Raw genomic sequence first — 27,425 nt, 5'->3', positions numbered from 1 at the left:
CAGAACCAACCTCTCTACACTACCTGCCTGGCCAGCAGATCCACCCTGTCTACACTACCTTCCTTGCCAGTAGATGCACGCTATCTACACTACCTGCCTGGCTAGCAGATCCACGCTGTCTATACTACCTCCCTGTCCAGTAGACCGACCCTGTCGATACTACCTCCCTGGCCAGCAGATCCACCCTCTCTATACTACCTGCCTGCCCAGAAGATCCGCCATGTCTATACTACCTGCTTGTCCAGCAGATCCACCCTGTCTACACTAGCTGCCTGTCCAGCATGTCCACCCTATCTACACTGCCTGCCTGTCCAGCAGATCCACCCTGTCTCTAATACCTGCCTGTCCAGCAGATCCACCCTGTCTATACTACCTGCCTATCCAGCAGATCTACCCTGTCTACACTACCTTCCCTGCTCAGCAGGTCCACCGTATCTACACTACCTGCCTGTCCAGTAGATCCGCCCTGTCTGTACAACCTGCCTGGCCAGCAGATCCACCGTCTACACTACCTGCCTGCCCAGCAGATGCACCCTGTCTACACTACCTGCCTGGCCAGCAGATCCGCCCTGTCTACACTACCTGCCTGGCCAGCACATCCGCCCTGTCTATACTACCGGCCTATCCAGCAGATCCACTCTGTCTATACTATCTGCCTGGCCAGCAGATCCACCCTGTCTACACTACCTGCTTGTCCAGCAGGTCCACCCTGTATACACTACCTACCTGCCCAGCAGATCCACCCTCTCTATACTACCTCCCTGGCCAGTAGATCCACGCTATCTACACTACCTGCCTGTCCAGCAGATCCACCCTGTCTACACTACCTGCTTGTCCAGCAGGTCCACCCTGTATACACTACCTACCTGCCCAGCAGATCCACCCTGTCTACACTACCTCCCTGGCCAGTAGATCCACGCTGTCTACACTACCTGCCTGGCCAGCAGATCCACCCTGTCTACACTACCTGCCTTGCCAGTAGATCCACGCTATCTACACTACCTGCCTGGCTAGCAGATCCACCCCGTCTATGCTACCTGCCTCTCCAGCACATCCACCCTGTCTATACTACCTCCCTGGCCAGCAGATCCACCCTGTCTGTACTACCTGCCTGGCCAGCAGATCCACCCTGTCTACACTACCTCCCTGCCCAGAAGATCCGCCCTGTCTACACTACCTGCTTGTCCAGCAGATCCACCCTGCCTACACTACCTGCCTGTCCAGCAGGTCCACCCTATCTACGCTACCTGCCTGTCCAGCAGATCCATCCTGTCTACACTACCTGCCTGGCCAGTAGATCCACGCTATCTACACTACCTGCCTGTCCAGCGGATCCACCCTGTCTATACTACCTGCCTGGCCAGCAGATCCACCCTGTCTATACTACCTGCCTGTCGAGCAGATCCACCCTGTCTATACTACCTGCCTGTCCAGCAGGTCCACCCTGTCTACACTACCTGCCTGGCCAGCAGATCCACCCTGTCTACACTACCTGCCTGGCCAGTAGATCCACCCTGTCTGCACTACCTGCCTGTCCAGCAGATCCACCCTGTCTACATTACCTGCCTTTCCAGCAGGTCCACCCTGTCTACACTACCTGCCTGTCCAGCAGGTCCACCCTGTCTACACTACCTGCCTGTCCAGCAGATCCGCCCTGTCTACACTACCTGCCTGGCCAGCAGGTCCGCCCTTTCTATACTACCTCCCTGGCCAGCACATCCGCCCTGTCTATACTACTGGCCTGTCCAGCAGATCCATCCTGTCTACACTACCTGCCTACCCAGCAGATCCACCCTGTCTCCACTACCTGCCTGGCCAGTAGATCCACGCTATCTACACTATCTGCCTGGCTGGCAGATCCACCCTGTCTACACTGCCTGCTTGTCCAGCAGGTCCACCCTGTCTACGCTACCTGTCTGGCCAGTAGATCCACGCTATCTACACTACCTGCCTGGCCGGCAGATCCACCCTGTCTACACTGCCTGCTTGTCCAGCAGGTCCACCCTGTCTACACTACCTGCCTGCCCAGCAGATCCACCCTGTCTACAGTACCTGCCTCCCCAGAAGATCCACCCTGTCTATACTACCTGCCTGGCCAGTAGATCCATGCTATCTACACTACCTACCTGGCCAGCAGATCCACAGTGTCTATACTACCTGCCTGTCCAGCAGATCCACCCTGTCTCTAATACCTGCCTGTCCAGCAACATTAGTCCTTAAAAAAAGCAAACACACAAAATCAGTGTCTATTTACAACAGCCAAATATTATGACTACGATTTGAAATAAATTTGTAGACCCATGTAAATAAATTTTAAAACTTAATGAGGATATAAAAATGACATGAATAAAGCCTGAAAATCATATTATTAGTATGGAGGACATAGTGACATAAAACCTCGTGACTGTAGACTCAGGGCAACCTAGACTTAAAAGTCCCATGTGGTCTTTTACATGTAAAAAATGAGAATTAGTCTAAAAGTCAATTTTGTCTAAATTTTGATTTTTGGTGAGTATACAGTCAAAATAGTTGTGAAAAGAAAAAAATAAAGTTGTCAAATTTCATGTAACCTATGTTATTTGGAAATTTAAAATAAGTTATATAAATATTTATAACAATATTAAACAATTTCATAAGTGGACTGAATAAAACATAATATTTTATCATATACAATAGCTCCTGCCTTCCTGAGGAAAACATAAAATCAAAGGGCGTGAAGGAAGGATTTTGGTTTCACTGCAGAAACATAATAAGACACCGAAGTGTGTGTTTGTGTGTGCGTACATATAATTAAACTACAGAATATAAAATAGCATCTAATATACATCAAAAATGAGTTTCATAGAAAAATTCATTTTACATATATGTCTACAAAATAATAAAATTTATTCAGCCTCACAATTACTTTGTGAACTGGAAATAACAATGAGTTGTCATTTTATCCAAATCTAAAAAAAAACATACATACAGTATCAAGTTCTGGTTAAAGTAGTAGATGAACTTTACGTGGTACATAAGAGTATCTATACAGTTTGTGGGCTGCATCTTGCTAGAATATATTACATTATAAAATGCACCATTTATTTACTCTGCGATCAAACCCCCAACTTGCCCCAAGTGGAGGAACCCTTGGGGCATTTGCAGAGGAGTCAGTGTGCTAGTAAGCAGCATTCTTTACAAATCTATGAACATCAAGGTCTCCTTGGAACAGATGCTCTGTGAACAATTTATAAAACTCCCTCCTGTTAGACACTTAGGTTGATTCCATTTTTAAATCAATTACTGAATAAAACACACTCCATCGTGTGGATGAAATGCTACCTTAGTTTGTCAAAGCCATCATTTTCTAAACTTTTCTTTTTAATTCAAATCATTAATATTTTGTGACCAGATCAATACTGATTCATTGTTTTAAGCTTCAAATGCATTATACAGTTGGGCAGAACACATTTCCTCTCATCAATCTTCTTTTCCAGGATTTGTCAGGTATTCCTGACATTAATTCACTACTAATATGCACAGTTTCTCTAATCATGGTCAACAAAGATCTGACAGTGCATTGTCCCTAAACGATCCATACTTGCCTCACTGACACCATGTGGCCCACTTCCCATCTATAATCTATGTCTGGGTGTGAAGCCCTTCCCATATGACCCCCCGAATGGAACTTCGCAAGTTCGAATTCACTGGGTCACAGTGTGATAGTGTGAAGATGGGAGGACGTTAAGGGAAGGCTATGGGTGAGTTGGGAAATGTGTTAGGCAGGGTCAGAGATGACCACATCCTAAAAACAACACTTAAGGAGGGAGATGACAAAACAGTCAATGAATAACATGACTTTTTCCAGTGAAAGTGCCATATCTAATCCTTTTCCATGTTTGTTCTCTGAGCTTCTTTCTTAGGGAAGATCCTTCTTGAGAAGCCCCTGCTGAGTATTAGGAAAATGCATTTCAGGACCTCTCATCAACACACCCTCTTTCTTTACCACAACCACATATATGGGGGCATAACTCAACATGTGTAAAAGACAATCTTCTGCTTTTCACTGAACCTCCAGGAATTCAGGACAATAAACGTCTACATGGAGACCAACAGGTGAGTTTTTCTGCCCCTTCTTTCATAACACCGTTCTTCCCTAGTGAAGTCCACACACATCCTTACATGGCAGCTGTGGGTATATCAACTGGTCTGACCCCTTTTAGTCACAGAGCCTGAAGTCTCTGCTAGTACCTGCTGAGCACAGCGTCATGGGTGAGAATGGGCAAGTCTTTTTCTTTCTCTGGTTCCTGAACTTCCCAGGCTCTCTCACTTCTGGATCCTGAATACCCAAATCCCAAGCTTCCTTCCCAGAACCAACACCTCCTCCTCATTAGAAAGATACCTTTGTTCTGTGCTTACTTTATCAAGTCTTGCTCTTTCCCTATCCACTGCCTTGTGTCACTATGTGTGTGTCTTGGGGCCGGTGGAAAGGTGAACAGAAGCCAGTAGAGAGTAACCAGCACCAGCTTCACAGGAGTGGCATGACCTTGATAAGATAGCGGCAGTTTTCCCTTAACATCCCTGCCGCCTAAAGATTTCAGATCATATGTCACACTCTTAAGTAACAGCGATTTGTCTTTCACGGTTTTAATCATATTGATTAAAAGCATTTGTCTTCTCCAGAACATCACATTAAGTCATCAAAAAATATAAACCTTAAAAAGATGTAATTATTGGAACTGAAAAACATAAAAGGTGAGCTTTGGAAATATCTTTGAGCAATTTATTCATTATGAACACATGTAATCTGTTGGAACAAAGTTCTAGGACAATCCAGGTCATCCTTCAATATTTGCAGAAAACAGCACAAAGAAAACTTGATACTTATACTTAGTTGGAAACTTTATGCCACAGCCATTAAATACAGAGATCATATAAAGGAATAGAGGAAGCTGTTGAATACTAAACTAACTCAAATCATCAATATCCTTACGAAGTGCACGCTGAATTAATGTAAAAAGTATTTAGTAAACAAAAAGTATTTTCAGTATACAATTAAGACTGAAAAGTATTGAGGCCTCATAAGCTGAACCTGACACAATAAATTTAAAAGGGAAACTAATTTGGAAATCAGAAAACCATCTAAGGAATTTGGGGATTAGGCTTCTGCTGCCCTCTCTGCTACTGACGGTCAAGGCCTCCTCATTGTATTCTGTCCTCCATATCTCTGCTGATTCCCATTTTGTCTATTTCCGTTTACCCCACTACTACTTGCTCAGGTCACTCTCCTTCATTGTCAGTGTTTGTTCCAATTCCTCAGACCCATCCACTTCCCATCTAAACTTCCCTCCCCTTTTCCCGCTCGTTGGCTCTACCTCCCTCCTCTCTGTTTTCTCCTCACTCTCCTGCCCCACCTCGACATCCACAACGAGGCAATGAAGAAGCCCCCGCCAAGGAAGAGCCCACTTCTCAGTGGGACACCGGGAAGGTAAACACCCAACACTCACCGCTAGTGGGAGGCGATTGCGCAGAAGCACGAGGGTTGTTACAGGATCGGGCAGGTCCCCTACCCCAGTCTCGGACTCAGGGTCCTGTCTGAGGCGGCCACCCCGAAGCGTGGGGTTTGCGGAGACGTAGGGCCTGGCGGAGGGAAGGATGGGGAAGCATCTCAGGGAGGACTGGCGTCTGCCGAATCCCAGGGCTGCCCTGAGGGGCCAAGAGGGGCGAGGGTGGGGACGACGGAAGACAAGCCACATGCCGAATGGGGACCTGACGCGGCGCGCGACAGGATGGGCGGACGGTGAAGAGACCTAGGGAGGAAGGGCCGGACAGGGGCGACCTCAGTGACGGAACCGGACACAGACGCAGATCTGGCAGCTGAGCGACAGGCTCCGGAGCATTTCCGGGCGTCGCGGGACTCCCCGCCGACAGGAGGGCGGTTGCCGAGCCTGTGACATCCGCGGAGACCAGCAGGCCCCGGGTGTGGAGGATGCCGCAGGAAGGGGACTGCGTGGCTGGGTTTGGCCACAAAAAGCGGAGGGCACTCACCCGAGCGGACCTTGGCTCCGGAGAACCCGTTTCCCGGTCAACAAAACACGTCGCGCGAGGGGCGGGGCCCGTACGTGCAGGGAGGGGAGGCAGAGAAAAAGGCGGGGCTGGGCCGGGGCGGGGTCTCGGGCAGGGGCGGGGCCGGGGCGGGGTCTCGGGCAGGGGCGGGGTCTCGGGCAGGGGCGGGGTCTCGGGCCGGGGCGGGGTCTCGGGCAGGGGCGGGGCCGGGGCCGGGCCGGGGCCGGGCCGGGGCGGGGAGCTTACCGACCTCCGGCCGCCGCTGCGCGCGTTTCTGGCCCTGCCGGTGTCTCCGCCGGTTGAAAGCGCGTGTCTGCGTCGGGTTCTGTTGGAGTGCGTTCGGTGCGCCGTGGGTCCGCGCTGCTTCCACCCAACTTCCTGTTAGGTAAGAGGCGCATGAGGCTCCTGTGCCGGGGGCGGTGCTGCTCCCGAGTCGGCGCGCGGCGGGGACGCGAGTCCGTTGGTGCTGGCGGGAGCGAGAGTGGGGCGGGGACCCTCGCGAGCCCGCACTCCGCCTCTGGGTAGCAGCCTCTTCGGCCCCACACGGCGTGACGCGCGCTCGGGCTCCGCGTTCGCGTCGAGGCAGAGGCGTAGGAGGGGTCGGGCCCAGGGCTGGAGGGGCCGGGACCGGGCGGGGTGCTGCCCTGGACACCGCGCCGGCAGCTGTTCCGCGCGGGTTCGTGTCATTCCTATTTTCAACCTGTCCTGCTCCGCACCTGAGATGATTTATAAATTCGGTACCTTTGGGACAGGCGTGGATGACATCCCATAATTTACTTCGCTATTAATTTCTAAATGTAATACATACCACTCTCTAAAAGTATTTTTTAATTTGAAATATATTTGTATATATGTACATATATATTTATTTATTTCTGAATTTTGTCTCCAGTACATATAATGAGGCTTGTAAAGTGGATAGTGTTCAGGACATAGGTGGATTTTGCTTTTAAGTAGTAAAGACTTAATTGGTGACTTACTGGGGCTATTTGATAAGGATTTTTTTTTTAATGAACATTAAAAACAGTGAAATTGTATTTCCGGATTTCATTAACTTCATTTATATCTTAATTGGTGAAAACTGTAAGTTAATAACTCATTTATATTTCCTTTGAAGATTCTTAAGTTTGTGCTACCAATGATTATTTCCAAAAAAAGGCACACTTCTGGTTTTCCCAGAACTAATGCTAGCTTCTCAATCTTTTGAGTTTACTTGATATTAATGTTTGACCTCAAATCATGTCACATTTTTGAAGAAAACTTTCTCTTAGCCAGTGGAACATAAACCACCCTGGAGTTCATATAGAGGAGGGGTTCAAATGCCTCTGATAGTGTCGTGTTAAAACTCATGGCCAAACGCAAGGTCACATAGCTTTCTTTCCATGTTTTCCTCTAGAATTTGTATAGTTTTGTCATTATAAAATGGGTCTTGTCCTAGACCCCAAGAACAGGTTTTTGGATTTCACATGGGAAAGACCTTTTGGCAAGTCACAGAGTATAGTGAAGTTAAGATAGTTTATTAGCGACTACTCAGCTACATAGCAGGGCGTCCTCAGAAAGCAAGAGGAGGAATGCACCTGTTGTAAACATATAATTTTTTTTTGAGACAGAGTTTCTCTCCTGTCACAATGGCATGATCTCGGCTCACTGCGACCTCTGCTTCCTGGGTTCAAGGATTCTCCTGCCTCAGCCTCCCAAGTAGCTGGGATTACAGGTGCGTGCCAATATACCCGGCTAATTTTTTTGTATTTTTGGTAGAGACTGGGCTTCACCATGTTGGTCAGGCTGGTCTGGAACTCCTGGCCTCAAGTGATCTGCCTGCCTCGGCTTCCCAAAGTGCTGGGATAACAGGCATGAGCCACCCGGCACCCGGGCTTAATGTTTGTTTATATAGGTTATTAAGAATCAGTTTGTGACAGGCTATTAGTATTGTTACTTCTCTTTGTTACTGTCGATTTTAACAACAATTTATGTGTGTACTATTACCTTTAAAGTAAAACTTATTTTTAAACTAAGAATGCTGAGTGGTGTGCTGTGTGGGTGTACTGTGCTGGTGTTCTATGCAGGTGTATTATGCATGTGTGCTGTGAAAGTGTATTGTGGGGGTATATTATGTAGGTGTGCCATGCAGGTGTATTGTACAGGTGTGCTGTATAGGGGTGGTATGCAGGTATATTGTGCAGGTGTGCTGTGTAGGTGTATTATATGGGCATGCAGTACAGGTGTGCAGCATCTGAGCTCCGTCTTCACCTTAATCCTGAACACTCTTTTCACCTCTCACCTGCACTGCAGTGCTGTTTCCTGGATCACACTTTTTTGTTTGTTTGTTTAATTCCTCCAGGAGAATGAGTGTATAGGAAATAAGGATTTCTCTTCACATGTTACTTGACTAACAGTTTCTCTGGTTATAGAATATATTTTGGATTTAAAGCTCTCTCTGAATTTTGAAAACACTGTTTCATTTTCCGCTTGCCTCCTATGTTGTTCTAGAGAAGCTCAATCGCAATCTCGTCCCCCATCCTCAAGCGATACACTTCTTTTTTCTTTATTATCTTGAAGCATTGAGGGTCTTTTCTTCATTTTTTGGCTTTCTGAAATTGCAGGACAATATGATGTAGGTTCATTTTTATCTCTGTGCTAGCTCTTTTCATTTGGAAACCTGTGTTGCGTTCTGAATGCTATGGTCTGAAAGTGTACCTTCAAATTCATATGTTCACACTTAATGGCCAAGGTGATAGTATTGAGAGGTGGGGCCTGAAGGACGTGGTTAAGTCACAAGGGCAGAGCCTTCACAGTGGGATCAGTGCCCCTAAGGAAGGGCTGAGGGCCTGGGTTTGCCTTTTTACCTTTTCACCTCCTGCCGCGTGAGGGCCCAGCCACAAGCTACCATCTGGGAAGCAGAGTCCCAACCCTTGCCAGACACTGAGCCCACTGGTGCTTTATCTTGGACTCCCAGCCTCCAGAACTGTGAGAGATAAATTTCTGTTTTTTATAAAGTACTCAGTCTCCTGTATTTTGTTGGAGCAGTACAAATGGAGTAAAACACTAAGACATTTTCTGGAATTCTTTGATTGATAATTTTTTCTTCTCAGTCTTTTATCTTGTCTCTTCCTTGAACACATTATTTCTGGTGTTGAACGTTCCAGACCACTTCTCCAATTTTCTTATACTTTTTTCTCCTATTTTTCACCTTTTAGATCTCTTTTTGTTGTTGATTTACTTTCTGTGAGGTTTACCAACTTTATCTAGTACCAGTTTTATGGAATTTAAAAATGGTTTCAGAGTTTAAGTTCCCAGATCCTCTTTTTTTAACTGTTTATTTTTCATGACTTCCAGTTCTTTAGTGGTGACGTATCTTTTCTCTCTGAAGACAGTATTTACAGTTACTGGAATTCCTTCCTGCTCTCCACCTGTCTTTGGTCTGTTTTCCTTTTCCCGTTTTGATCTCTGTCCTTCATGGTGCATCCTCCTGTTGACTCCTGACCATCTGTTCACATGGGGCTGCTGTGGGGTGACTGGGCCGCGCAGTCTCCCTTGGCAGTTCTCAGCTCTCTGTATCCGTCAGCATTTTCTCTTGGTCTGGTCAGGTTTTCCCAGAGGGGACAGTCCGTTCTCCAGCCTGGGACAGAGGTCAGGGACACATGTGCTCCCTCCCTGGGTTGGCTCTTTATATGGTGAGTGGCAACTGGTTTTGGACCTCTCTCTTGCAGGCTGGGTCTGTGGGATGTAATTAGAAAGCAACTTTATTTCTATTCACTTACATTTATTCATTGGAGGAGGAGTTTCTCTTTCCTAGGGTACACGTGGACATGCCTATGACTTTTCTGCTTTGTCTTATGTTTAAAAATGTCCTTCAGTCATTGCAGGTCACAAGCAGGCTATCAGCTCAGTAATTAAAATAATTCGGTTCTTCATAGTGAATGTAATTCTAAATTAGATTTTAAGTTGTAACTCCCTGCTTCAGCAATGGTGATGGGGCCTAGAAACCAGAGCACCTGAGCTCCATCCTACAGGGGGCCATACCGGGATCTTTCCATTTTCAGAGGCTTCTTTCTGACAGTGAAGTGTGATGACAGACTTGGGGGCAGGGCAATGGCTAGCTTCTAAAAGCCGCTGGCACTTTAGTGATAAATTTAAATTAAGTGACGGGTAGTGAGGTGTTTGTCAAGGAAAGTGCCGTCCAAATGCTAAATACTGATTATTTCTGCAGCAGTGACTGCAATACCTCACTCAATCTCTGTCTTTCTTGAAGAAGTCATAAATAAACACGAATCTATGTAGAAGCGGTAAGTCAGAAAAATCTGTGTGTTTCATTACATAAACAGCGGTTTATCATTAATTGACAGGCTTGGATTGGGAGTTGTTAATGAAACTGATGAGATGTTGGACAGATGAGCTCCCTCTTATTTCGAAGAGCTTATCTAGGGCTGAGTCATGGGACCTGATAGCGTCTTGTGGTGCTGTCTTCTTGTAGATATATCCGTGTTTTAGAGGATTTAGTTTTTTTAAATTTCTCTTAGAATGTGAATTTCACAAAAAAGGACTTCCCAAATGGATGATTATTTGAAAAATGAATTGTCAGACAAAACTGACACATCAGTTATGGAGAAAACCCTTCAAGAACTGGCTTTAAATGTGTTTTAGTGGGAGCCACAGTGTGGAGAGAAACAGAAGAGGGAGGAGAGGGCGCCCCTTGTTTCTCCTCTCCACAGCCAGGCCTTCGCCACCTTTCTCAGTGTCTTCAAGAATAAAATGCCTCCGTTGTTGGTTTTAGCTGCTTTTCTCCCTCGGGGTAGGTAAAGTGGTTCCAAAACGACAAGCATCCTGTAAAGTCGGAAGAGCTGTGTCAACATTAAGCTGCGTGACTTTGGCTATGAGGGAAAAAAGGCTGGTGAGTGCAGAGAAGACAGAGCTGCGGCAGGGCTCCTCCCGCCAAGTCGCCGTGGAGAGGGGCTGTGAGGTGTCCTTAAACGGCCTGGTCTCCAGGGTGACTCAGGAAGGGCTGAGAATGGTCAGCTCCCTCACCTGCTAAACCCGCGCCGCCCCCCTCAGCACACACCCTCCACTCTCCAACCTTGCCCAAGTGCTGGTCCGTCACGTCACTAGGACAGGGCATGGAGACTTGGGCTGATTCTTTTCTTTCCCTTCCTCCCTCATTTTTTTCTTCTCTCATTCCTCCTTTTCCTTTCCTGCTGTTTCCTGCTCTCCTGTTTCTGTCCTGCAGTGTCTGGGGCTCCGGAGAGGCTGGCCCTGGGGTGGGGTCCACATGGACATGGGCGTGAGCAGGTTTGATGGTCATGGGCATAGGCAGGTTCGATGGCCAGAGTTCTTTCAGCTCACAGTAAGTTTTGTTTTGTTTAGTTTTGTTTTGTTTTAGATGGAGTCTTCCTTTGTCGCCCAGGCTGTAGTGCAGTGGCGTGATCTCGGCTCACTGCAACCTCCACCTTAGAGCAATCCTCTTGCCTCATCCCCCCGGGTAGTTGGGACTACATGTGCACGCCACATGCCTGGCTAATTTTTGTATTTTTAGTAGAGACACGGTTTCACCATGTTGGCCAGGCTGGTCTCCAACTCCTGACCTCAGGTGATCCATCCGCCTCAGCCTCCCAAAGTGCCGGGATTACAGGTATGAGCCACTGCACCTGGCCTCAGCTGACAGTAGGTTTTAGAGCCAGATATTTACACACTAACTTGCCAGAAACATATATGACTTTATTATTCTAATTGATTTTAAGAGATATTATGAACTCAAATCCAAAGTTAGGTCCCACCTATCATGACAATTTCATTAAGGAAAAAGTCAAACCATTTTGGAAACGATTCAAGTGAGCAACTTGGAAAAATTTTCTACATTCCTAACTTACTTTCCGGGGGATTGTTCCTGACTTAACATCTATCAGGTGTCTTAGCTTAGCTCTCTTTTTACTTCAGGTTTTTCTTGCCTCCTCAGTGTGCTGGGAGTCCCACTCCACTCAAATGCCCTCAGGTCTAATAATTAACTTCATTGCAGGCTCCTGGCAGGCCTGGGTGGGCGGCAGCTGCATTGTGCTCCTGAAGAAGATTTAAGTTGGGTTTGGTGAACTGGTAGAATTTGCATTTTGCTGTTTCTTTCCCTCTCCCAGAATTTGTACCTTTAAATAGGTTTTTTAGTGTCATTAAGTATATCAAAAGGAAACCCAGTGGGGCAAATTGGCCAGGCTCCATAGAGGTGGCCTTGTCTAAGCCTTTCATCTTATCGATAAGGAAAGACAGGACCAGAGAAGTCACCGACTGTCCCTGGTCCCACTGCTTGGTTTGCGGCAATTTCCTGAAAATAATATCCAAGATGCAAAGCATATGGCTCTGGTGAGACATGTATGAAGAGCTGAGAATGAGACGGCTGAGTGTCAGGGGCAGATCACGAAGGGCTGCGCTCACCATCGGGAGGTCTGGACTTTGCTGTGAAAGACACAGGCCCTCATGTACGTCCAGGGTGCGGTGACAGCGAGGCTTGCAGGAGACAGGTACCTGCTGTGTGGGGGTGAAGCTGGAGGCAAGATGATGCCTGGAGCTAAGAGATGGTCACAGGAAATCCGGCAAGAATTAACGAGGACTGGACAGTGACAGGCAGGCCAAAGAGTGAGAGGAACTTCACTGGCAAGAGCCAACAGGGCTTGTTGATTTAGGAGAGGAGACAAAGGACTGAGGGGTTTCTGGGCTGGGGGGCTGGGGCCTGGGAGGGTGGAGAAGCCACTGTCTGCATTATGGGATGCAGGAGGAGAAGCATTCAGTTCTCCACACAATGAGTTCCCTGAGAGGTGTCTCAGTGGGATCGTGGTGCAGTTGGAAATGTTCATGAGAAAGATGAGAAGCGGCACCAGCAGCAAACATCCAGGAACCCAGAAACCATCAGCACAGGTGCCTGCTGAGTCCCATAGACCCACCAGGGCCCACCAGGACCAACCAGGAAGCAAGTGTGGAGCTGGGAGTGAGGGAGCTGGGTGTGGAGATCAGGGGGAAGACTGTCATCTAAAGGGCGAGAGTGGGAAGGATGGAGTCATCTGTAGCTAAAGGGAACCACCATTAGTCAGTCCTTGTGATGAAGGTGCAGGATGTTCCTGCTTCCGTGCACATCGCTCCTGGGCTGTGGGCAAGTTTGGAACTGCTCTTGTTCCCCAGCATAGTCTCAAGCGAGTGGAATGACGGTTTCCTGTAGAAGCACAGTTCCTACAGGAAAGAAGGCGTGGTTAAGAGCATGAGGGCCAAGGAAAAGGAGGGGATTAGAGATAGCCAGCAGTGAGGGAGACGGTTCCAGATATGAGCCGAGTGGCAAAGCAGGGAATTCAAGAGAGAGAGGAGCATATATTACGCAAATTTTAAATTTTTTGGTAGCAAGCAACCTAGCAAAACTAGCTGAATCCAAAGGGGATTTATTGGCTCACATCATAAAAATCTAGTGAAAGATTCTAGCTGAAGTCATAACTAGATATACAAGTTTAAATAATTTTGTCAGAAACTGTTTCTTTGCTGCTCATCCACCTATCCATCCACCCACCTATCTATCCAACCCTCCCTCCCTCCCTCCATCCACCCATCCACCCACCTACCCACTCACCCATGTCTTTATCCATTGATCCGTGTGCACATCCATCCTTTCATCTCTACTTTCCTCCATCCCTCTCCCTTGCCTCCCTCCCCATCCATCTGCCCATCCCTCCATCCACCTCTTCATCTCTCCTTTCCTCCCTCCCCCATCCCTCCACCCCCTGTTCACCCACCCATTCATCCATCCCTGCATCTTTCCGTCCACTTCTCTGTCTTCTTGTCTCTGCTTCTCTTTGTATTTTGTTCTCACTATTCTCTGTTTCATAAGGCTTCCTGAAAGCAGCATCCATTTATCCCTTGTAGCAAGATCCCTAGAGAAAGACTCATAATTTATCTCTCAGTGTTCATAAACTCTCAGGGCAAATTTTATTTGGCCTGACTTGGATCACCTGCCAATATCTGAACGGATTGCATACCCGGGTAATGGAGTATTTTAATCACTGCAAACCCCCCACCCTCACCTGACCAGTGCCCCACAGCAGGACCACGAGCAGGGCCAAGGTGTCTCCAAGGTGCTGAGGAGCTGAGCGCTCAGCCAGCCCACGGCCACGATGGTGTGCCGCCGAAGCCACGCGGCTGACTTCACAGCCAGGATCCGGGATCAGGCTATGTCCCACGCAGCCTGATGAAGGGTAAAAAAGAGCCCAATGCAGAGTGCTGGGGAAGCATAGAGAGAGCCGGGGCACCTGACCCAGCCTGGGACGGTCAAGGGTGACTGCCGTGCAGGAGGTGGCATCTGAGCTGTTCCTTAATTAGGAAGCCTGGCACAGAATGAAGAATGCATTCCTCAGACTGAGGCAGGGCGTAGGGATCCACATGACCATGCTCCTCTTATCCTTAGGAAGGGACAAGAGACTCCATCCTTCTGCCGTGCAGGAGGTGGCATCTGAGCTGTTCCTTAATTAGGAAGCCCGGCACAGAATGAAGAATGCATTCCTCAGACTGAGGCAGGGTGCAGGGATCCACATGACCGTGCTCCTCTTATCCTTAGGAAGGGACAAGAGACTCCATCCTTCTGCCGTGCGGGAGGTGGTATCTGAGCTGTCCCTTAATTAGGAAGCCTGGCACAGAATGAAGAATGCATTCCTCAGACTGAGGCAGGGTGCAGGGATCCACATGACCGTGCTCCTCTTATCCTTAGGAAGGGACAAGAGACTCCATCCTTCTGCCGTGCAGGAGGTGGCATCTGAGCTGTCCCTTAATTAGGAAGCCTGGCACAGAATGAAGAATGCATTCCTCAGACTGAGGCAGGGTGCAGGGATCCACATGACCGTGCTCCTCTTAGGAAGGGACAAGAGACTCCATCCTTTGGCCTGCAGCTGCTGAAATGACCCTTGCAAGTACTGAATCATCTTTAATGAAAAAATACACTGATATGCTGCGAATGTGGAGCTTATCCTTTCTGCCCAGTCCGTGGGGAAGGTGTGAATTAAAGACCCTGTGCGTGTGCTGGAGGCATCGTGGACTTTTGTTCACGATTTCCTTTCCTTTTGATGCTTCAGTTGTGGTGGTTGCAGCTCTACAAGCTGTGTGATATGGGCAATTCCTCTCACCTTTTGACCACTATTTTTCTTACTAATGAAATGAATACATACAAGAATACTTGAAGTTTAAATAATGAAACATCTGATACTCACAGGCACTACAGTATTGGATGAATTCTTAAGTGACTATAGGACACCTTTAAGCATGTTCTAGGGCAGGATAACCAAGGACACCATCTCACATGCCAGGAAATGAGGGGCCTGTGTCCAATAAGTCCCTGGCTCCACGTGGCTCTGCTGTTGCCCACTTCTCTTGGACCCTGGTTGTGGTCTTCCCTTGCCACAGGGCCTTTGCTGGTGATACTCCCTCTGCCTGGAGTACCTCCATAATGTCCACTGCTGGGGCCTTGCCCATATTCTCTACACGTGGCACTGCAGTGCCCCCCCAGCCAGCTCCCAGGGGCCAGTGCCCCCAGTTCCTTGTCCAAGGTCTTTGTCCCGCAGCTAAAACCCAATCTGCTGCCACCGGCTCCATCCACAGGCAAAAGTTCCAGGGAATAAATGTGTCAGGGCACAGCCCTCAGGAGACCTTGGTTACGGACATCTATCCGTCTCCTCACCCTCTGAGGTGAATACATCTCAGGTGCACTCTTTTGGGTGTTTGTTTTTGCTTTTGTTGTTTGCATTGGCTCCCAGAGTCTGACAGTGGCAGAAGGCTCCAGCTGCCCACAGTGGTGACTGGTTTTAAGCGTACCCTTTGTTGGCCGTCTTCCTCGCTCTTGGAAATAAACAGCCTGCACTCCAATCCTTGTCACAGGGTCAGCTCCTGAGGGATCTTCTTGGCCTTGCTAATGCTGGCTTATCCTTCAGAATTTAGCTTCCATTTTCACTTCTTCATGGGAGTCTTCTTGAGTATAGTTTCCTCGTCATGTCTGCCGCATCTTCCTGAGTCAGGGAATATCTCTTAGGCCATATCTATTATAGTCGTGGTCTGACTTATATTTGTGGTCAATTTTTTTTTCTTAATTTTTCGTAGAGACGGGGTCTCACTATGTTGCCCAGGCTGGTCTCAAACTCTAAGTGATCCTCCTGCCTCAGCCTCCCAAACTGCTGGGATTACAGGCTTGAGCCACCAAGCCTGGCCTATGTTTGTGGTCTCTTTGACTAAAAATGATCTTTTCTTCTAACCTGAAATCTCCTGAGGGATGAAACTTTGTGTCTCTTTGGTTTATCCCAGCATATAAATAGTTACGCATTTTTGAATTAACAAATGAGCACAAATTTGTATCAAATTATTATCTAGGACAAGCAGTGGAAAAAAATTCTGTAAAGGGCCGGATAACTGTTTTAAGCTTTACGGGCCATGCAGTTTCTGTTGCAATTACCAACTCCGCTGTTGAAGGGTGAAGACGTGGGTAGGTAATATATAAAGGAATGAGCATGTCTGGATGTTCCAGTAAAATTTTATTTTCAAAAATAAGCAGCAGAGGAGAGCTTCTGGAATGGTGGTGTGAGGAGCTTGGCAGGCCCTCTATCCAAGGAAATAACCATTTAACCGCCGAACATTCATTTTTTTAAAACTAGAAATTATCCTAAAGGCATACAGCAGGTGGATAAATATTTACTCAAATAAATAATCAACTCTCAGTAAGAACGGTAAGGATCAGTGGTATCAGAGCCACAATCCACCGCTCCCCACCCTCAAAGCGCATTGTGATGAAAGCTCTGCTCCAGGAAGGTCCAGCTAACAAGATGCTGTGGTCTGTCTTCCCGGCTCCTGGTCTAGGGCTGTGGTTTCACCCCAGGAAGGCAGGCCACCAGCATCTCTCATCCCTCTCAGTGTGCACTGCAGAAGCACCATTCCAGGAAGTTGCAACTGAGAGGACTAGGGCTCCCCTGCTTCAGCCTGTGCTTGTCCTCAGAGGGTGGGAGCCCCATCCCAGGTGTGGCAGACTGAGCACATCTGCCTGGATTGCCCCACACCAAGTCACTCACAGTGTGGAGGTTCCATGTCTGGAGGGGCAAGCTAGGAAGACAAGAGGCTACCATGCCCACCCAGCTACTGGCTCGTGCAGCAAGGGTGTCGCTCTGGTGGAACTGGATCACGGTCCCCAGGAGCAGAGGAGACCTAAGAGCAGAGCATGTCCCTGAGGTGACAGACTTTACTTGGAGAACAGCATGCGGAAGTTCAAGCCCAAGGAAGTTGGCAAAAATAGTGGAGATTTTGTTGATGAACAATTAAGAGTGGGTGAAATGGTAGACTAGATAGAACTTAAACAGAGGGAACAAGGAAGAGAGATTGTTGAGAAGAGCTCCAGGGGTCTGAGCAGACTTGAAAAGCTGGCAACGCTCTGCCCCTGCAAAAGGGCCTGATGTTCACTGGATGAGTCTATGGAGCAATTTGTGCCCCAGGCATCATAAAAAATGATAGAGCACTTGCATTTAGTGGATGTTAACAGCTGTGTGTGACACCAAAGAGAGACAGACCAGCAGAAGCTTAACAGAGAGCCCAGAAGAAACCATAGATACCACAGGTGGTCAGAGAGACTGTGTGCTAGTCCAAGGCTGTGCCCTCTGAGAAGCAATATCAGAGCTACGTCCCTAATCAAATAAACAAGCAAGCAATCACACAGAAATAGCAGCCCCTGGGGGTCGGGGTCACAATCCAGATTTGCTATGATATATTACCTAAAATGCCAGTTTCCACAAAAATGCAAGAAAACAGGAAAGTGCAACCCATGCTCAGGAAAACAGAAGGCAACAGAAACTATGACAAATTCCAGACATCGGATTAACAGACAAAGACAGCCAGTGTCAAAACAGCCACAGAAACGTATTCAAGTTACTAAAGGAGACCATGTTAAAAGAATTAAAAGAAATTATGATGACAATGTCCCATCTAATAAGGAATATCAATAAAGAAATAGAAATTATTTTAAAAAACAAAAAATTGTGGAGTTGAAAAGAACAATAACTGAAATGAAAAGTTCACTCAGGGGCCCAGCAGTAAATTGGAGCAGTCAGAAGAAAGAACCAGCAGACTTGAAGTTATGTCAATAGAGATTATACAACCTGAAAAACAGAGAGGGAAAAATAATTAAGAAAAATGAACAGAAGCTTGGGACACCTTTAATGAGAGTACCAGAGGAGATGTGAGAGAGAAAGAAGCAGAAAAAAAGTTCCAAGCAGAAAAAATGTCCAAGAAATAATAGCTGAAAAGCTCCCAAATTTGCTGAAAAATGTTAACCTACACATTCAAGAAGCCCAAAAAACTCTACACAAAGAGACACACCTAGACACACACACCTGGACACACACACCTGGACACAAACACCTAGACACACACACCTGGACACAAACACCTGGACACACACACCTGGACGCACACACCTGGACGCACACACCTAGACAAACACACCTGGACACACACACCTAGACACACACACCTAGACACACACTCCTGGACACACACACCTAGACACACACACCTGGACACAAACACCTGGACACACACACCTGGATGCACACACCTGGACACACACACCTGGACACACACACCTAGACACACACACCTGGACACACACACCTAGACACACACACCTAGACACACACACCTGGACACACACACCTAGACACACACACCTGGATGCACACACCTGGACACACATACCTAGACACACCAGAATCAAAATGTTCAAGACAAAGACAAGGAGAAACCTTGAAAGGAACAGAATAAAATGGCTCACCACAAAGGAGGGAACCCAGTAGGATTAATACTTGATCTCTCTGTAAAATGATGGAGGCCAGAAGGCAGTGGGATAACATATTCAAAGTGCTCAGAGGAAGAAACTATTAATCCACAATCCTATATCCAGCAAGGCCATCTGTCAGACATGAAGGTGAAATAAAGAAATTTCAAGATAAGCAAAAACGGAGAGAATTTCTTGCTAGCTGAACTGCTTTATGAGATATTAAAGGAATTCTTCAGGCTGAAAACAAGTGAACTCATATGATTTTCAAATCCACGCACAAAAAAAAAAGGGCAGTAGTAAAGGTAATTATGTACTTTTTTAAAAAAGTATAAATGCATATATTTTCTCCTGTTTTCAAAAGCAACTGCATAGAACAATAAGTATGGAATTGTATTATTGGACGCATAACATACAGAAATGTAATATAGTTGACAATAACAGTACAAAGGAGGCAAATGGGAAAAACTGTACTGGATTAAGGAAATGACCACATATTGTATAATCCCATTTATATGAAATGTCCAGAATAGGCAAATCCATAGAAGTAGAAAGTAGATTCATGGTTGCCTGGGCTTGCGATGTGGCTGCAAGAAAGAAGGAAATGAGTACTAATGAGCATGTTTCCCTTAGGGAATGACAAAAATGTGATGATTTCACAGCTCTATGAACGTACTAAAAACCATCGTAGTATTAAAAAAAAAAAGAACAGAAGAAAAGAAGAGTAGAATTTTGGGTACATAATTGTAAAATCAATCTTTAGTGGAAAGTTCTGTTATCCAGAAACTCAAAATTAGCTACATAACTTCCCCAGAAATATTCATCCGCAGCAAATATTCATCAGAGACAGAATCCAAACCCAGGTCTGTGTGAATCTAAAGTTTATTTTCCTCCACCTGCCTTAACAACAAATTATTGAATAACTCAAGGACGCAATACCTCGAAAGAGTCTGAAACATTTCTGTGATGAATTTACTTGTGAATCCCAATACTCTTGATTCTAGATGATGTGTTTTGTTCAGCATCTGTTTCAGTCATATCAAGTAAAACCACTTCCCCCAGGTAATATAGTTTTCCTTTTTACTTTTTCCCTTGGCATCAGCATTTACAGCCCCGTGCAGACTGTTTTAACAAACGCGTTGGTGAGGTGTGGTAGAATCACAGGCAAAGGCATGCTTTGCTGTGCTGTGTAGGTACATATCAAACGCTCACCAAGAAATTATAAAATATTATTCATAGCAGTTTTTTTCTTCAGTATTTTATGGGCTAAGTGCAATCTGGCTTTTGATAACAACGGCTGAATAATATTTGAGTTTGCCAGCTGAAATGTCCTAAATATCTTATTGATTCATTTATTGCCTCTTCAAATAACAAGGCAACAAGACAGTGTCAGAATGCTCAGTGTTTTTACTTTTTTGTCTATCATGGGATGGTGTCAGTTTCAGTAAAAACGATGTCTCTTATTTTGGTCCACATTGTAGGAATCTCATCAGTGACACGCGTTTGTGAAAAGCTGTGAATATTCAGTGCCACAGGGTTAAACCTCGGTACAGAAGCGAGACCCTGCTGGGCAGAGAAAGGGTGACCTGGAAGGTGTGTGAGGGCCCCGCCCATGGGCCCCTGTGATGGTCATGGCCTCAAGAATCACAGTCCAGGTGAGGCCCTGAATCTCCACAGCCAGGACCAGTTCCCTCTGCTCTTGGGTGCCGAGGCCAGCGTCAGCCAGGAGAGGCCTGCAGAATCAGCCTGTGCACCTCTCTGACGATAAGCAGAGATGCTGGTTTAGAGACTTGCTACTCACGGGGCAGTCCTCGGGCCTCCTGTACTCACATTACCTGGAACTTCTTGGAAATTCAGAATCTCAGGCCCCAACCCAGACGGACTGAATCAAAATCTTCATTGTGGTAAGACCCTCGGTGACACACAGGCCTGGGAAGCACAGGTTAGCGTGTCACCTTGGGCAAAGCTGTCAGCATTGTGAGCCTCTGTTTTCTACTCTGTAAAGGAGGCATCAATATCTACATGATAAGTTTGCCATGAGTATTGAAAAATAATGTCTTAGAAGCACAGGGCAGAGCCTGGCATGTAGTTTGTGCTCAGTGCACAGCAGACAAGAAACCACATGCACCAGACCCGGGCGGCCGTCGGCAGCCCACGCTGAGCAACCATGGGTGGCCCTCTTGTCTCTCGGGACAAGAAATGCTTCTTTAGAAATGCTTCTTTCCTTTCTAAAATGAAAGTTTTGGACAGTATTTCCTTTCACTTAAAAATTTCATCTGTGTATTTGATGGCCTCTGTCGTTTCTTTCCTGAAACTCCTGCTAACATACTGGGAGCTGAAGAAGGGCTCCGTGAAGGCGAGTAGGGGTGCCTGTCCCTCCCAGGGAGGAGCTTCCCTCCTCTCACCTGCTGCACGAGCCCTAGTGCTTCACCAACTCCAGCCTCAGTGCCCTGACACTGGGGGAGGGAAAGGAAGCGCACGCACCAGCCGTTCCACCCACCGAAGTTGTTTGGTCCCAATCTGCAAAATCAGTTAAACGTCTTCCTGCCTGGCAGCAGATCAAAGGTTGAGGGGTCTGGGACAGACAGAGATGGCTAGAGAATGGATGGTGAAGTGCTCAGAGGCCCTGTGGGCTATCCCACACTCGGCGGAAGACAGCAACACCATCAAATCTCCACCCTTTGTTATCCATGACTTAAAAGTGAACAGGGAGGTGGACAACTGTGCAAAGACTGGCTGGAGTCAAATCCTGGGCATAGATGAAGCATCGAGAATGCTTGTCACACGTTTGAATGTGCAGGGGGACTCTGACTGGAAGCTCCTAGCAGAGGCTGAAGACACTGGTTAGGTCCTGGTGCGTGCCTTGGGATGCATCCCAGACAACGGGCCCAGGAGCTTGAGCTCATGTCCACCTGGCTCACCAGGGAGTCCTGCACCACTCTTCAAACCTAACTGGAAGAGACACTGATCCTTCCTCCCACCTAAGGGCTCCCAGAGCCACAGGTCTCCGCCTCTCCTGCAACACCTCCTGCTGCCTGTTCCCACCGCCCATGATTCGCTCAGTCACCATCCTCAGCAGCACCCGACAGCCTCTGTGTGTCTGTGTCACTCACCATTTCCAGCCCCCTCGGTGCCCAATGCATGTATGTTAGACAGAACAAATGCACGGCGGCCTTCAGCAGCACCGACTGCGTCGACCCCTCTCTGTGCTCACACCAGGAGTGATCAGCGCACACGCCCTCCCACAGGATGGGAGAAGGTGATAACACAGCTGAGCTGGGTGTCCAGAAGCCAGCCCCACCCCACGGCCACTACTGAGAGGTTATGAGATCATGGCCTTATCCCGAGTAATGCTGCTGCAGTGAACTGGGACTTTTTTCCTCTGAATTCAAAGGTGGGGCAGTCTAGGCACCTGGATGCACCATCTGCTCTGTCCCGGCCTGGTGGCTGCTCACTGTGGGATGCTGTGCGATTAGACAGTTACTATCTTTCCCTGGTTGACGGATTAGAGTTTCCCTTTTCTGAGTATCTTGTTTTGAAGTGATCCGAAGTGTTTAGGGTTAAAGAGCGTGATTTTCCCAAACTGTCCAAAGAAATAGAAGCAGGTCTGCAAGAGGGGGGTGCCCAGAGCCTTGAGATGGAAGCGAGATGGGGTGATACCTGGGGAGCTCTCCAGGCCGCCGGGAAGCTGCACGTCATCCTCTGGACCTCTTTGCTGACTGTGTGCTGTCACCACAGCAGCCGCCTTCTCTCATCTGTAAACAGGATTTTACATAACTTTCCATACACTTGGTTGTTGACAATTAAGTAGATTGTTTTTAAAGATACTTGAAATGATATCAGAATTTCCTAAATATATCATTAAAACAGGAAACTTAGTTACCTACGCACTCGAATCACTGGAGAATACCAAATAGGAACAGGAAAATAACACACTGGTAAGAAAAATGTCCAGGGCCAATCACAGGAGTCAAAGCTCGTGATCAAATCAGCTCTGCCTGGGGAGGCTGTGCTCATGGCACCATTTAGTGACAAGTGGGTGACTCTGGGGCGAGTTCCAGGGGTGTCACCCCCAAGGCAGCAGCTCAGGTGCAGCCACCATGGAGGCAGTTTCACTGAGGGGCCCTCTGAGGCCCCTACTCTGAGATTCTAAGACAGGGTTTGAAGAATGTTCCAGCATTTGAACAAATGAACCCTATGATGTCCTGCTGTGAGAGAGAACAATGTCCCAATTTTGCCCAGGTGATTTGAACATCTCGGTATGGATCTGTTATGGGTTGAATTTTCTCCTGCCCAAATTCTTATGTTGAAGTCCTTACCCCTGATAGGACTAGATTTGGAGACAGGGCCTTTAGGGAGGTGATTAGTGTAAAGTGAGGTCACCAGGTGGGCCCTGATGCAATCTGGCATCCTCCTAAGAGGACATGAGGACACAGACACATACAGAGGGATGATCGTGTGAAGACACAGGGAGAGGATGGCATCTGCATGCCAAGGAGAGAGGCCTCAGGAGGAACCAGCCCTGCCCACACCTTGATCTGGGACTTCCAGCCTCCAGGGTTGTGAGAGAGAAATGTCTGTTGTTTAAGCCATGCAGTCTATGGTGCTTTGTTATGGCAGCTCCAGCAAGCTAACCTGGGATCTAAAATGATACTTAAACTGGTTCAGTCTGATTCTTAAACTGGTTCAGTGGAGCTAGGCCAGCCTCCCTCACTCTGAGCAGATGTTGGTCCCTTTGCAGGCCTGCTGTGTGTGATGATTGCTAACCAGGTTATGACAGTGATCTTTAAGTAAGTGGGAATCTTGTGAGTTTTGAGGTTTTTTTTTTTTTTAATGAAATCTACATGGGAGCTTTCAAAGAGAAATAGCAGCCTCTGTATACATTTGTCAAGCAGGAAGCTGGGTCTGCGGGGAGTAGGGTGGGGCTGGTTCTCCCACACTCTTGCCCCTTTCAGGCCCTTGCCTTGCATGGGCTGCGGTGGTTCTGCCAGTGTGTATTCGAACTGATAGGTTTCGCTGTACCTTGATCAGCATCCTGCTGCCAAGAAAGCCAAAAAGGGCTGGAGCAACCCTCCCGTGTGCCATGTGAGCCTGTTTCCTTTCTGCAGTCACCAGTTCACGCAGCAAGTGTCAGAGCGTTCCCGTAAGGCCCGGCTCTCCACAGGGGCCAGGGGAGCTTTCTCTGGCAGGGTCTTCTTCACTGTGTGTAGGATACGGCAGCCTTCGAGGCTGGGGAACCGAAGTTTTCATTTTATTCTATTTTAATTAATTTAAATTACAATAAGTATTATCACTAAGTTTATGCAAACACGTGAGGGAATGCTGATTTAGAGCTGGTGGCATAAGGTCACAGAGCTCCCACGAATCTCACATGGAAGGCTTGTTTCTCCAGGTTTTTTGTAGTTTGTACTGAATCACACACCATGCTGCTTCCATGTTTTTTCAGGGATTTCCAACACAGATTTTCCTGAGTACCCTGGATTAATCTCCTTTTGGATAGGTCCATGGGGGCCCTGCTGCTTTTTCCCCTTAGCCCTGGGCGAGGTCATCATAGAGGGGGAGTGGCAATGGCTCACAAGGTACTAGTGGAACCCCAGTAAGTTATCTCAGAGCCCACTTAGAACGCAAGTGCTACGTCCCCCAAAAGCTTTGCAATGAATATCTGATGGGAACAAACTCAGTCAAGGACAGGCCCAGGTTGGGGCTTGCAGGCTGCAGATTCAGAATTGTTTATGAGATGGGAGCCATACTTTCTAACAACAAGACCTGAATTTCTCAATTTAATCCAAGTCGTGACTTAAGTTAGCACCCTTCCGTTCCTCTATTACATTTCTGTTCGGCATGGATCAAATTGCCTACAAGGTAGAACAGATTTCAACTGCAATCTCTGAACCAGAAAATTCACTTATTCTCATGAAAGTTTGTAATCTTTGGAGAGTTGCTTAAAGAAACACTTAAAACCATCTTTCCTCTTTCTATACTCCAAACTTACCTGCTGCAATTTCTTGCTAAGAAGCAAAGTGCTATTTGCCTATTCCTATCTCTCTTTACCATCAGACACTCCTAAGTTAAGAGCTAGATAATTCGCTCAGCCTCAGGCCAGGCCGAGCCTCCCTCTAGAAGTCACGTTCCTGAGGTGTAGGGGGTCAAAATGCCTTTCATTGTTCAGAAGCAGGTGAGGGGCCAGCCAGGGCACGTCCTGCTCTCCAGGCTTGGTTCAGATAACTGTCAGCCCAGTTTTCAAGAGCACCCACCAAAAATGCACCAAAGCTTACATCCATACAAACACCCGCACATGGATGTTTATGGAAGCTTATTTGTTTTTATTCATAATCACCCAAACTCAGAATCAACCAAGATGTCCTTCAGTAGACGAATGGATAAACTGTGGTGTCTCCAGGCAGTGGAATATTATTCAACGCAAAAAGAAATGAGCTATCAAGGCATGAAAAAATATGGGGGAACTTTAAATGCATAAATGAGTGAAATAAGCCAGTCTGAGAAGGCTACACCCCGTGTGCTTACAACTACAGGACATCCTGGAAAAAGCAGAATTACCGACACAGTGAAAGATAAGGCCTGGTGGTGTGGGGAAGGATGAACAGGTGGAGCACAGGGATCTTTAAGGCAGACGATCTACTCTGTGTGATACTGCAATGATGAGTTCATGCCACTGTATATTTTCCCAAACCTATAGAATGTACAGCACCAGTGGTGAGCCCTGATGTGAGCTGTGGACTCTGGGTGACAATAGTGTGTCAATGGAGGTTCATGGACTGTAACAAATGCATCACTCTGGTGGGGGATGTTGATAATGGGGGAGGCTATGCATGTGGGGAGGTGGGTACGTGGGAAATCTCTGTACTTTCTGCTCAGCTTTGCTCTGAATCTAAAACTGCTCTAAAAATCGTTTATTTAAAAATACACCAAAGCAATGAGGCCGGGCATGCATACAGCCAAAGCCAAATGATATTTGTGTGAGTCAGGTAAATTTGAGATCTGAAAAATGATCACTCCAGGGAGGCTGAGCTGTCATGGGGCACTTTTTGAGAACCTACTTTATACCCATCTGGTGCTTAGAATTACGAATTAGCTATTATTATTACTAAACAATTCAAAACAAAGTCACTTATCTCAGGGCGCTTTCAATCTTGTTGCCATCGAAGCTAACAAAAATGGAAACAGAACAAAGCTACATACGGCACATTTCCCAGAACATTCCAGGTGGAGCCTGGCCCTGTTGATTGTGTGTGGCTGTCACTTGCAGGGGGGTTCCATGGACAAGTGAGTTTGGGAAATGCTGGGTTAGGCAAATACCAACAGGCTTCCTTACTGCAAGATTTCTCATAGTCAAAACATACTTTAAATCTCCAAGAGGATGATACAGAGAGCCATGTTTCCCATAATTAGTTGGCCCCAGAAACAGTTTCTTCTGGGAACATTTTGTAAGATTAGTGCTCCTTGAAACACACTGAGGGAGAGGCTAAACTGAGTGGTAGAGATTCAGAGACTATTTGGATTCTAGCCCCAGAGTATAAAAGGCCAGGGAGAAAGGACTGTGTTCCTGAGATGTTGAGGTGGAGAAGGGGACGTGTTTCTCCACCACCCACAGAGAGGGCTGAGAAGCCCTGGCACACGGGCTGAATCTGGGAGGTCAGAAGGTGAGGTGAGAGGACAGGAAGACAGCCCACGAGACTTTCAAAGGAAATGGTGAGTCTTACCATGGCTCTCTGGGCTGATGGCAGGGCCTGGCACAAGGTAGGAACTGAGTGTGAGTGCGGGATGCACCCAGGTCTGAAATGCTCAGGAAGGACCCTAGGACATGAGCAACCTGGGCTGGTCCCTCATGGAACCTGAATGGCTGGAAGGAAGGAAGGGTGATCCTGCTGAGACAGGGTGTTGTGAAGATTTCCTTTCCCTCCGAACTAACATCTCACTCACTTCTCTCAGTTTCCATCATTATCTTCTATGGAGTTCTTCATTCCCACATCTGTGGCCCTTAAAATCCTACGGTTGAGTGCCTGCCTTGGATCAGCAGTCAGTTCATTACCTTGGTTCTCAGACGATGCTTGCAACAACGCCATGCGATTCGCCCACTCTTGGGTAGATGGAGACATTGGGGCTCAGGTGTGGGTAAGTGATTGTGAGACTCCTTGTTAAGCGGCAGAACCAGGACTCAAATTCACACAGATCTGATTCCAAACCCTGTGGCCCTAAGCACAGTGTTATTAGACAATAAGCCCTCTGCAGGGAGATTTCCAGTGCTGATGGCAGAGTCTGTCATGAAGGAGGACTCTGCTGAATTTTTCTTTGAACCCCAGGAAGTGCCTGGCACAGTTCTCTGAAGAAATTAGAATGCAGCCAGTGGTTACTAAAGAAATGAATAAGTCAAGTAAATGGACAGAGCTGTGTGCTAGGAGTTCTTTTGGGACTACAGAAATGGGTCAGAATTGGAAATGTCCAGAAAATACTCTTGGATAATTATGAAAGCCACATATAGGAGCTCAGGTTTAACTCCATATGAAATGAAGAGTCACAAAAGAAAAGGAGGAGGAGCATGTTC

At 47.2% G+C, this 27,425-nt stretch overlaps 1 protein-coding gene across 38 annotated transcripts in view; it reads left to right on the top strand.

The window, feature by feature from the left end:
* Positions 1-5,373: 5,373 nt before the first annotated feature.
* Positions 5,374-27,425, top strand: part of LOC100608468 (tubulin beta chain-like) — a 61,222-nt gene continuing 39,170 nt past the window's right edge. For 11 of the 38 annotated variants that reach the window (XR_010148650.1, XR_010148662.1, XR_010148664.1 and 8 more), the window contains exons 1-3: positions 6,297-6,430; positions 7,656-7,759; positions 26,813-26,995. The gene's annotated coding sequence lies outside the window, so the exon portion shown is untranslated. The other 27 variants (XM_063787721.1, XM_054661279.2, XM_054661278.2 and 24 more) reach the window with 17 other exon arrangements.

This window comes from Pan troglodytes, chromosome 1 (genome assembly GCF_028858775.2).
Source record: "Pan troglodytes isolate AG18354 chromosome 1, NHGRI_mPanTro3-v2.0_pri, whole genome shotgun sequence".
NCBI lineage: Eukaryota > Metazoa > Chordata > Mammalia > Primates > Hominidae > Pan > Pan troglodytes.
The sequence above is the reverse complement of the archived record's forward strand: the minus strand, read 5'-3'. Positions and strand labels throughout refer to the sequence as shown.